This window comes from Heterodontus francisci, chromosome 3 (genome assembly GCF_036365525.1).
Source record: "Heterodontus francisci isolate sHetFra1 chromosome 3, sHetFra1.hap1, whole genome shotgun sequence".
In the NCBI taxonomy this organism is placed as follows: domain Eukaryota; kingdom Metazoa; phylum Chordata; class Chondrichthyes; order Heterodontiformes; family Heterodontidae; genus Heterodontus; species Heterodontus francisci.
Genome location: NC_090373.1, coordinates 169,353,953 through 169,366,764, shown reverse-complemented (window position 1 = coordinate 169,366,764; position 12,812 = coordinate 169,353,953).

Genomic DNA, 12,812 nt, shown 5'->3' with positions numbered 1-12,812 from the left:
AATTCCCCTGTTTCTGACTGTAAGGGACCTACATTTGTCTTCACCAATCTTTTTCTCTTCACATACCTTTAGAAACTTTTACAGTCAGTTTTTATGTTCCCCGCAAGCTTGCTCTCGTACTCTATTTTCCCCTTCTTAATCAATCCCTTGGTCCTCCTTTGCTGAATTCTAAACTGCTCCCAATCCCCAGGTCTGTTGTTTTTCCTGGCAAATTTATATACCTCTTCCTTGGATCTAATGCTATCTCTAATTTCCCTTATAAGCCATGGTTTGGCTACCTTTCCCGTTTTACTTTTGCACCAGACAGGGATAAACAATTGTTGCAGTTCATCCATGTGCTCTTTAAATGTTTGCCATTGCCTATCCACCGTCATCCCTTGAAGTAACGTTTCCCAATCCGTCATGGCCAACACCCGCCTCATACCTTCATAGTTTCCTTTACTAAGATTCAGGATCCTTGTCTCAGAATCAACTATGTCACTCTCCATCTTGATGAAGAATTCTATCATATTATGGTCGCTTGTCCCCAAGGGGTCTCACACAACTAGATTGTCAGTTATTCCTCTTTCATTACACAATACCCAGTCTAGGATGGCCTGTTCTCTAGTTGGTTCCTCAACGTATTGGTCCAGAAAACTATCCCGTATACACTCCAAGAATTCCTCCTCTACGGTATTGTGACTAATTTGATTTGCCCAATCTATATGCAATCTATATTGTTAAGTATCTGTTTGATATCTCAATGTGGGACAGTGATATGTGTTAAAAGACATGTTGCTGACCCTCAAATATCCATTAGCATCACCGCAGGAGATCTACAAGTGAAAAAGAAAAATAGAATATGCCAGAAATGCACTTCAGGGCTGAAAAGTGGGATGTGTCTTTTCATTCCTTCAAACATTAATCTTGTATTTTCAGAAACACTTTCTACTTTAATTGCAGAGTTCCAGCATTTGTTTTTTTTAATTGCACCCATCATAAGCATTTTATGCGGGCAGCATTCTCATCTATTCAAGGTGTTGAATTGCTGTGAATGTTCTATTGTTTATATTGGTACTTTCTGTCAGATATTTTTGTATTATGATACAGCTATTAGTCATGGCATCAGTGCTTAAGAATCTGGGTGTTCTGTTTCTTCTAAGTGTTCAGCCCCTAATCATCTACCTTTAATGGATTTGGATTTGAAAATTCTAAATGATAGCAGTAACTCCATTCTTTCCTCATAACTGGTTTTACCACTGCATTTTTGCTCTTACTTAACTCTTTGTAAAGAATCTTTCCCAACTCTGTGGCATTTGGAGATCACATTGATATTTTGCATAGTTTCATTTGAGGTTTTTTTATTCTCACTGTGAGGTTTGGGTGGGAATCTGCCTAAAGGAACATTCTCTTGTTGCTAAGATTCTTGTTTAATGAGCCTAGTTCATCTGACAGTATCAACAGATTGGATCTTAACCCCTTAAGGCTGGAATGCCCAAACCACTCCCATGGCTCATAAACCGTCCAGAAAGAAGAAAGGTCTGCATTCATATCACACCTTTCACAAAGTCCCAAGTTACTTCCCAGCACAGCAAGGTCCTACAAACTGCAATGTGCTCATGGCCAGATAATCTGATTTTAGTGATGCTGGTTGAGGGATTAATATCTGCTTTCGAGCCATTCATACTCATATGTAGTGCTGCGTGATTAATAGCAGGAATTTAACCTTGCTTCATATACACTTTTGTTACCTCCAGTCTCAACTATTCCAATGTCCTCCTGGCTGGCCTCCCACTTAACATCCCCCATAAAATTGAACTATCCAAAACTCTGTTGTCCATATCCTAGCTCACGTTAAGTCCCATTCACCTATCACCCCTGCGCTCACTGACTCACATTGTCTCGCAGTCCAACCACATCTAATTTTAAAATTCTCATTCTTGTGTTCACATCCCTCCAGAGCCTCACCCTTCCCCATATCTGTAACTTCCTTCACCCCTGCAACCCTTTGAGATCTCTTCCCTTTAATTCTGACCTCTTGCAGATCCCTGATTAAATTTGCTATTCCATTGTCAGCATGCCTCCAACTGTCCAGGCAAAAAGTGCTCGAATTACCTTCCTAAATGCTCTCACTGCTCTCTCCTCCTTTACGTCCATCCTTAAAACTTTGACCACGTTTTTGGTCAGCTGACCAAATAGGGGTGAAATTGGACTCAGAAGTGTCCTTCTTTCAGCACTATAAGGCTCCTTAAGCATCGGAAATGGTGTCTGCAGCGAGTGCACACACTGGGAAGTGCATTGAATGCCATATAGAGAAAGGGGTTAATATGCGGGCAGCTAATGTTTGACAAATTTATTAGAGTTTTTGAGCATGTAACTAGTGGAGTAGATAAAGTGGAACGAATAGATGTAAAATACTTGGATTTCCAAAAGGCATTCGATAAGGTGCTACACAAAAGTTATTATGCATGATAAGGGCTCATGGAGTTGGGGGTAATATATTAGCATGAATGCAAGATTCGTTAATAGACAGGACGCAGAGAGTAGGAATAAATGGGGCATTTTCAAGCTGGCAGGCCATAACTAGTGGAGTGTTGCAAGGATCAGTACTGGGGCCTCAGCAATTTACAATCTATATTAAGGACTTAGACGAAGAGACCAAGAGTACTGTATCTAAGTTTGCTGATGATGCAAAGCTAGGTAGGAATGTAAGCTGTGAGAGGACATAAACAGGCTACAAAAAGGTATGGACAGGTTAAATGAGTGGGCATTAAAGGTGGCAGATTGACTATAATGTGGGAAAGTGTGAGGTTATTCACTTTGGCAGAATACTTTTTAAGATGAGTAAAACATGTAAATGTTGATGTTCAGAGTTACTTGGGTGTACTTGTACAAGGAATACAGAAGGTTGACTGGCACGTAACATGACCAGTTGGAAAGGCAAATGGCATGTTGGCCTTGATTGCAAGAGGATTGGAGTATAAGGAAGTCTTGCTACAATTGTACAGGGCTTTGGTGAGACCACATCTGGAATACTGTGCACAGTTTTGGGAATTTTACAGGTCCCCAGCGGCAGGAACAAGGTAGGGGAACCAACAAAATAGCGGGGAGCTGTCCTGTTGCTGGGGAAGTTTCCCAGCAGTGAGCAGGAGGCGGGCCAGGGAGTGGTTCAGCTGCCAGCTCCACAGAGACAGCAAGACTATTTACATTATTAAGGCCCCAATTAGGGACTAATAGCAGGTCCATCGGCAGGGCCATCAAAGCAGGGCCCCAAGAGGGGCGTCACAGGCACAAAAGGCAGCCCCCGCGGATCCAGCCATCCTCCTGGAGTGGTTTTCCCTCTGACCCTCAGCCCCCTGAATTTTATATTTTTAGTTTACTTAATGGAGGCTCACTGAGATCGCCAACCTGCCTCAGCAGAGCCCAGCTCTCCCAGTGGCACTGCTGAGGCTTCAGAGCTGCTGGCCTTCTGATTGGACCAGCAGCATCAGGAGCGAGCACTTAGGATGTCAACTGCAGTAAAATCGCCCAGTTGGTCCCACTACCGGCAAGTGTGCGACCCTGTCCTGAAGCCCATGGTAAAATTCAGCCCTTGGTCTCCATAAATAAAGAAGGATATACTTGCCTTGGAGACATACAGTAAAGGGTCACTAGATTAGTTCCTGGGATGAGAGGCTGAGTAAATTGGGCTTGTATGTCCATAGAGCAGCTATGTCCAGACTGGCCAAGAGAGTGTGGGAAAATGGCGGACTGACACGGAACACAAAAGTCCGAGTGTATCAAGCCTGTGTCCTCAGTACCTTGCTCTACGGCAGCAAGGCCTGGACAATGTATGTCAGCCAAGAGCGACGTCTCAATTCATTCCAACTTCGCTGCCTCCGGAGAGTCCTTGGCATCAGGTGGCAAGACCCTACACAGAAGTCCTCGAGGCGGCCAACATCCCCAGCATATACACTCTACTGAGCCAGTGGTGTTTGAGCTAGCTTGGCCATGTGATCCGCATGGAAGATGGCAGGATCCCCAAGGACACATTGTACAGTGAGCTCGTCACTGCGGCCCAGCGGCCGTCCATGTCTCTGCTTTAAAGACTTCTGCAAACGCAACATGAAGTCCTGTGACATCGATCACAAGTCGTGGGAGTCAGTTGCCAGTGATCGCCAGAGCTGGCGGGCAGCCATAAAGGCGGGGCTAAAGAGAGGCGAGTCGAAAAGACTTAGCTGTTGGTAGGAAAAAAGACAGAAGTGCAAGGAGAGAGCCAACTGTGTAACAGCCCCGACAACCAATTTTATCTGCAGCGCCTGTGGAAGAGTCTGTTACTCTTGAATTGGCTTTTATAGCCACTCCAGGCACTGCTTCACAAACCACTGACCTCCTCCAGGTGCTTACCCATTGTCTCTCGAGACAAGGAAGCCAAAGAAGAAGAAGAAGAAGAACTCTCTGGAGTTCAGAAGAAAGAGAGGTGATCTCATTGAAACATACAATATTCTGAAGGGTAGACACTGAGAAGTTGTTTCCCCTGTCTGGGGAATCTTGGGATTATTTAGGACTGAGATGAGGAGAAGCCTCTTTACTCAGGGGGTTGTGAATCTTTGGAGTTGTCTACCTCAGAGGGTTGTGGATGCTCCATCATTGAGTATAGTTAAGGCTGAGATTTTTGGTCTGAGGGAATCAAGGGATATGGAGTGGGCAGGAAAGTGCAGTGAAGGCAGAAGATCAGCCATGACCGTACTGAATGGCGGAGTAGGCTTGAGGGGTGGTATGGTCTACTCCTGCTCCTATTTATTATGTTCTTATGTCCGTCAACGGCATGCAGTAAAGACAGATCATGATGTCAATCACTGTGCAATGTTGATTTGAAGCCAGAGCTGTCATTTTGGAACTCCAGGCTCCAGCCTATGTCTTCTCTTCACCTGCACAGCTGAACACAATGGTAAACAGCATGAATGACACCCCCCCCCCGCCACCTCCCGCCCCCACCAACAGAGCTATTTAAAGGTATCATTAACTACTGGTTTATTTCTTCTGGCTGTAAATTTCGGGCACTTTCTATAGTTGGTTAAAGTTTCAATAGCATCCAGCGAGTGGTGTGGCAGGGGCTGAAGAAACAGTTTGCCGACTTAAAGGCTTCTACACAGATCAGTTGCTCCCAGACATGACTGGCCTTTGTCTTATCTTTGAGCATGACTACGAGAATAAAGAGAAGCTACGCAGAGCAGAACAAGCTGCTAGAAAATTGGGAGGAGGAGGAGGAGGGCAGAAGGGCTGTCAGCAGGAGACCATATCCTCAGCGGGTGTTTACAGAGAAATTCTCCAACCTGAACTTTCACGACGTTCAATGTTTAACACATCTGTGCTTCACCAAAAGGGGTCATCACTGAAATCTGCTACCTGCTGCAGCCATGACTCCAACTCCACAGCAGGGCAAGGAGCACATTGCCTGTGGCTGTTAAGATGGCTATAGCTCTGAACTTCTATGCATCTGGCTCCTTCCAAGCTGCTGCTGGAGATTTAAGCAACATCTCTCAGCTTGCAATGCACTGTTATATAAGGATGGCCATCAAGTCTCATTGTGAAAAGAAAGACAACCTCATCTCCTTTCCTCTTGTTAAAGAGAAGCAGGCAGAGAGAGCTGGAGAAATTGCATTAATTGCAGGCTTTCCCATGGTGCAGGTGTTATTAACTGCATGCATGTCAAAGAAAAGAAAGACCTACATTTATAGTTTAGTTTAGAGATACAGCACTGAAACAGGCCCTTCGGCCCACTGAGTCTGTGCAGACCATCAACCACCCATTTATACTAATCTTACACTAATTCCATATTCCTACCACATCCCCACCTGTCCCTATATTTCCCTACCACCTACCTATACTAGGGACAATTTATAATGGCCAATTTACCTATCAACCTGCAAGTCTTTGGCATGTGGGAGGAAACCGGAGCACCCGGAGGAAACCCACGCAGACACAGGGAGAACTTGCAAACTCCACACAGGCAGTACCCAGAATTGAACCCGGGTCACTGGAGCTGTGAAGCTGCGGTGCTAATCACTGCGCCACTGTGTCGCCCTAAAGCACAATTTATATAGCACCTTTCATAACATCCCAAAGTGCATTACAACCAATGAAGTACAGTCACTGTTGCAAAGTAGGAAACACAGCAGCCAATTTGCAGCCTTGATTTTTGTGTTTAAGCCCTGGAGTGGGACTAAAACCTTGTGATTCAGAGGCAAGAGTGCTACTATCTGAGCCATAGCTGACACTGAAAGAGTGAGGAATAACTGACCTTGTGAAAGAGCAGGCACTAAGGTTTCGAGATGCTGCACTGGAGGGCTTGGTTAAAAATGTGGAAAGGAGGAGCGATGTCCTGTATCCTCGGGGATTGGGGGGGCGGTGGTGTCGTGGGGGGTCAGGAGGCCTTCTAGGCACATGCTCAAAAGGTAGTGGCAAGAGAGAGCCGCTGAGGTCCATGCCAAGAGTATAGCTTCAAGAACATGAATGCAGTGCAGGAAGAGGTTTAATGGCCTCACATGAGTGGTCAAGGTTAGTGAATGGATCTTGAAATGCCGTTTCTGATCAACTACACCACGAGCCTCTGAACACTGCTCAATTCAGTGATGTACACCCACATCACTCACCTACATCAATCAATCAATCAGGACATTCATGTGCTTCACTTCCCCGTCACACACTTAGCATTCTTGCAAGCTTCAAAGAACAAAGAACAAAGAAAATTACAGCACAGGAACAGGCCCTTCGGCCCTCCAAACCTGTGCCGATCCAGATCCTCTATCTAAACATGTTGCCTATTTTCTAAGGGTCTGTATCTCTTTGCTTCCTGCCCATTCATGTATCTGTCTAGATACATCTTAAAAGACGCTATCGTGCCCGCATCTACCACCTCCGCTGGTAATGCGTTCCAGGCACCCACCACCCTCTGCGTAAAGAACTTTCCACGCACATCCACCCTAAACTTTTCCCCTCTCACTTTGAACTCGTGACCCCTAGTAATTGAATCCCCCACTCTGGGAAAAAGCTTCTTGCTATCCACCCTGTCTATACCTCTCATGATTTTGTACACCTCAATCAGGTCCCCCCTCAACCTCTGTCTTTCTAATGAAAATAATCCTAATCTACTCAACCTCTCTTCATAGCTAGCGCCCTCCATACCAGGCAACATCTTGGTGAACCTCCTCTGCACCCTCTCCAAAACATCTACATCCTTTTGGTAATGTGGTGACCAGAACTGCACGCAGTATACCAAATGTGGCCGAACCAAAGACTTATACAACTGTAACATGACCTGCCAACTCTTGTACTCAATACCCCGTCCGATGAAGGAAAGCATGCCGTATGCCTTCTTGACCACTCTATTGACCTGCGTTGCCACCTTCAGGGAACAATGGATCTGAACACCCAAATCTCTCTGTACATCAATTTTCCCCAGGACTTTTCCATTTACTGTATAGTTCACTCTTGAATTGGATCTTCCAAAATGCATCACCTCGCGTTTGCCCTGATTGAACTCCATCCGCCATTTCTCTGCCCAACTCTCCAATCTATCTATATTCTGCTGTATTCTCTGACAGTCCCCTTCACTATCTGCTACTCCACCAATCTTAGTGTCGTCTGCAAACTTGCTAATCAGACCACCTATACTTTCCTCCAAATCATTTATGTATATCACAAACAACAGTGGTCCCAGCACGGATCCCTGTGGAACACCACTGGTCACACGTCTCCATTTTGAGAAACTCCCTTCCACTGCTACTCTGTCTCCTATTTCCCAGCCAGTTCTTTATCCATCTAGCTAGTACACCCTGGACCCCATGCGACTTCACTTTCTCCATCAGCCTACCATGGGGAACCTTATCAAACGCCTTACTGAAGTCCATGTATATGACATCTACAGCCCTTCCCTCATCAATCAACTTTGTCACTTCCTCAAAGAATTCTATTAAGTTGGTAAGACATGACCTTCCCTGCACAAAACCATGTTGCCTATCACTGATAAGCCCATTTTCTTCCAAATGGGAATAGATCCTATCCCTCAGCATCTTCTCCAGCAGCTTCCCTACCACTGATGTCAGGCTCACCAGTCTATAATTACCTGGATTATCCCTGCTACCCTTCTTAAACAAGGGGACAACATTAGCAATTCTCCAGTCCTCCGGGACCTCACCCGTGTTTAAGGATGATGCAAAGATATCTGTTAAGGCCCCAGCTATTTCCTCTCTCGCTTCCCTCAGTAACCTGGGATAGATCCCATCCGGACCTGGGGACTTGTCCACCTTATTGCCTTTTAGAATACCCAACACTTCCTCCCTCCTTATGCCGAATTGACCTAGAGTAATCAAACATCTATCCCTAACCTCAACATCCGTCATGTCCCTCTCCTCAGTGAATACCGATGCAAAGTACTCGTTTAGAATCTCACCCATTTTCTCTGACTCCACGCATAAATTTCCTCCTTTGTCCTTGAGTGGGCCAATCCCTTCTCTAGTTACCCTCCCTCTTGCTCCTTATATATGAATAAAAGGCTTTGGGATTTTCCTTAACCCTGTTTGCTAAAGATATTTCATGACCCCTTTTAGCCCTCTTAATTCCTCGTTTCAGGTTGGTTCTATATTCCCGATATTCTTTCAAAGCTTCGTCTTTCTTCAGCTTCCTTTTTCCTCTTAGCTAGTCTCACAATTTCACCTGTCATCCATGGTTCCCTAATCTTGCCATTTCTATCCCTCATTTTCACAGGAACATCTCACAGCTTGCACGCACTGGCAACTGCTCAACCATGAAAGCCACATCACCCACGACACTCACTGACACAGTTCCCTCTCTCTCGCCGAAGAAGGTGGTGCACAACTGAAGGCAGCAGAAGGAGAGTCACGCCTGCATGTTCAACCCTCATAGCAGAGAATTTCCAGCGACCCCGGTTCGGTACTGCCTGTGCGGAGTTTGCAAGTTCTCCCTGTGACCACGTGGGTTTCCGCCGGCTGCTCCGGTTTCCTCCCACAGCCAAAGACTTGCAGGTCGATAGGTAAATTGGCCATTGTAAATTGCCCCTAGTGTAGGTAGGTGGTAGGAGAATGTTGGGGATGTGATAGGAAATATGGGATTAATGTAGGATTATTATAAATGGGTGGTTGTTTGTCGGCACAGACTCGGTGGGCCAAAGGGCCTGTTTCTATGCTGTATCTCTCTATGACTCTATAACTCACACTCTAAGTGTGTTGACCATTATGGGAAGGGTCATTGCTGGGCTGAAGCCATTGAAAATGAGGATATCCACATATCTAATACTCCTTCATTCATTCAACTTCTCCCTCATCCCTCAATCTCTTTTGACTTAAAAGCTGCTGATGGTCTAAGCATGCACTCCTTACTTTCTCTTCTCCCTCACCACAGCCATACATTTCAGATACCCAAGAACTGGAACTTGTCTAGGCAATGGAGAAAGAACAAGAAAACAGTGAAAATGAAGACACACCGTTACTTGATTTCACAGTCGCAGCCACCAGCTCAGATACTGCCACTGCACGTAATTTAGAGGACAGCATAGAGGAGGGATCTGTACATGGTGAGACCAGGTACAAACACACTGCAGCCAGGGCAATGGGAAAAGGTAGTGCAGGTGCCAGTTCACCACAGGGTAAAGTCGAACATTAGTTCTGCTGCAGAGGACTCATCTGATGACTTCAATAGGCCAGCTTAGAGAAGAACGCTGATGGGTGTACACACCCAAATGCTTGGTGCACTGGTAAGCCTGCCAGAACACCTGCGTACAATGTCAGGAAGAATGGAGGAGTACGCTGTCAACTTGGTACACAGCTTTGCGCAGAGCTTGGAGCTCATCCTTTCCAACATAGAAATGGTGGCTACCTCCATCAGTGGAACCAACCATGATGCAGGATCTGATGATTCATCTTCCACGGAAGCTCAAGCAGCAGGCATCCAATGCCTGAGTGCTGCAGTGGAAGCTCGGACTGCTAAAATGTGAAATCTGCATGAAGTGTATCCCAAACTGTTAAATGAAGCCAGGGAGGAAATAGCAGAAGGTCTGACCATCATTTTCCAATCCTCATTGGATACAGGTGTGGTGCCGGAGGATTGGAGGTCTGCTAACGTTGTACCTTTGTTTTCAAAGGGAGCAAGGGATAGACCGAATAATTACAGGCCAGTCAGTCTAACCTCAATAGTGGGCAAATTGTTAGAATCTATTCTGAGAGACAGGATAAATTGTCATTTAGTAAGGCACAGATCAATCAAGGATCGTCAGAATTTGTTAAGGGAAGGCCATGTCTGACAAACTTGATTGGTAGAAGGATTAGAGGGGAGGTGAGGCAACATTTTTTCATTTAGATAGTGTGGGGTTCTGGAACTCAGTGCTGGAAAGGGTGGTCGAGGCAGAAAACCACATCTCATTTAAAAGGAGTCTGGATGTGCACCAAGTGCACCACTTGCAGGGCTATGGATCAGATGCTGGAAGGTCGAAGTAGGCTGGCTGGCTGTATTGTTTTCGCTGGTGCAGACATGATGGGCCAAGTGGCCTCTTTCTGTGCTGTAAACTTTCTGTGATTCTATACAGTCATGCAAACTTGGACTTCTGCCATGATGGCTTTGGAAACCAGTGATCAAAAGGGCTTCCAGGGCACTCCAGCACTCCAGCAATCTGTTCTCCAACACAGTACTAGGATTTCTGAAGTGCTGCTCCAGGAGAGTGGCAGTGGCTCCATGAAGTAAGAATCTACCGTCCTTTCTCTGTTTACCAACATTTGTGCTCCCACCCCTGCCACTCTGCCAGTGCCCTTGCTGTTGCCTGTTATCCAGCCAGCGCAGACTGCTTCAGCCAAGCTGAAGTGGTGCAGTCTGCAGCCAGGCTTTCTAGGTCCAGAGCTGCTCAAGGTCACCCTGTAAGATCATCTACAGTCCCCTCCACTGAAAGTCAGCAGCCTTCCAACAGCCACAAGAGAAGCACCTTGTAGGAACACTGGGACAGGCAATAGCACATGGAAAAGAAACTAAGGGAATGCACAAGGAAGATTACTTTATTTTTGTGTCCATTGTGGTATGATTTAATTTATAAATTTAGGTTGGCATGTGTTGTTTGTGTTGCCTTTTATTTTTGCATTGTGGGAAAGAAGATGTTGTGTTCATCAGTTACAGAGGAAAGATAAGAAGCATAGTACAATTGGTGAATGGGGATTTGGGGTTGAGTTTACTGGTACTGCTCATTAATTACTTGTTCATGTAGAGCCCGGGAAGGAAGAGGCTGTCAGGTTGCAGCCTCCCTTCCTCTTCTTCTACCTCTTTGGGCTTCCATTTCCTCCCCTCCTGCTCCTCAGCTTCTCAACTGATAGGTGATAGCAAGGGCTGTTCCTTCAGGATGGCAAGGATACACAGCATGTAGCATATCGCCATAAATCTTGAGACCCAATCAGCGGAGTACTGCAGGGCTCCTCCAGAGCAATCCAAAAAGCACAATCATAGCTTGAGGATGCCAATGGACTGCTCTATCAAATTTCTTGTGGCAATGTTGCTCTCCCTGCATGCCTGTTGCTCCAGTATACACTGAGGAAGTGCTGCAATGTCAGAGATGCTGTCTTTCTGATGAGGAATTAAAGTGAGACCCCATCTGTTCTCTCAGTGGATGTAAATGATCCTAAGGCACTATTTCAAAGAAGTCTCCTGGTCAATATGTGTCCCCAATCGATGTCATGAAAAACAGATTAGCTGTTCATTATCACATTGCCATTTGTGGGAACTTGCTGTGTGCATATGGCATTCCAACAGTGACTGAACTTCAAAAAGTGCTTTGAGATGTTCAGTCGTTGTGAAAGGTGCTATATAAACACAAATCATTCTTTCCCAGGTACACATGTAAAATGTTTCCCAGCATCTATTCTAGCCGCAATGCACCTTACCTTTAAGAGGTGCGGGTTAGCTTTAAGTAGTGCTAGGCTTCCAACGAAATTGCCGTGCTGCCTGCATTACACTGAATGGGTGTGGGTTGACCGTGCATTGCGATCCCTGCATCTGTTTTCGGGGCTAACTAATTTAACTCCCAGTATTTCCCTATGTGGCTTGGTGTCAAATTTTGCCTAATTACCCTCTTGTAAAGCGCCATGAGTTGTTTGACTCATTAAAGACACTATATGAATGAAATTTTTTTTGTTGCTAAATAATAAAATCTTGGTAATTGGATGCTATTCTTTCTAGGCAATATACTTGATCTGAAAATGGTTCTCAGTCTGATTAATAATTTACATATATCTGACCTCACTGAATCAGGTTTTGAAATAAGAATGATACAAGAACACAAGAATTAGGAGCAGGAGTAGGCCATTTGGCCCCTTGAGCCTGCTTCGCCATTCGATAAGATCATGGCTGATCTGATTCTGGGCTCAACTCCACTTTCTTGTCTGTCCCCACCACCCCCACAAACACCCAGGAAGTCCCACCTAATGGAGCTGCTGGCCAATCAGTGGGCCGGCAGCTCTTAGTCCCAGCAGTGCCACTGGGAGTGGTGGCCACTGCTGGGACTACACCCAGCCATTGCAAGAAGATGAAGGACATACAAACATACGAATTAGGAGCAGAAGTAGGCCATTCGGCCCCTCGAGACAGCTCCGCCATTCAATATGATCATGGCTGATCTGTTTCTTGAATTCCACACTCCCATCTATCCCCGATAACCTTTGATTTCTTTGCCTAACAAGAATCTATCTACCTCCGCCTCAAAAATATTCAATGACCCCGTATCCACCACCTTCTGAGGCAGAGAGTTCCAAAGTTGCACAACCCTCAGAGAAGATATTCCTCCTTATCTCTGTTCTAAA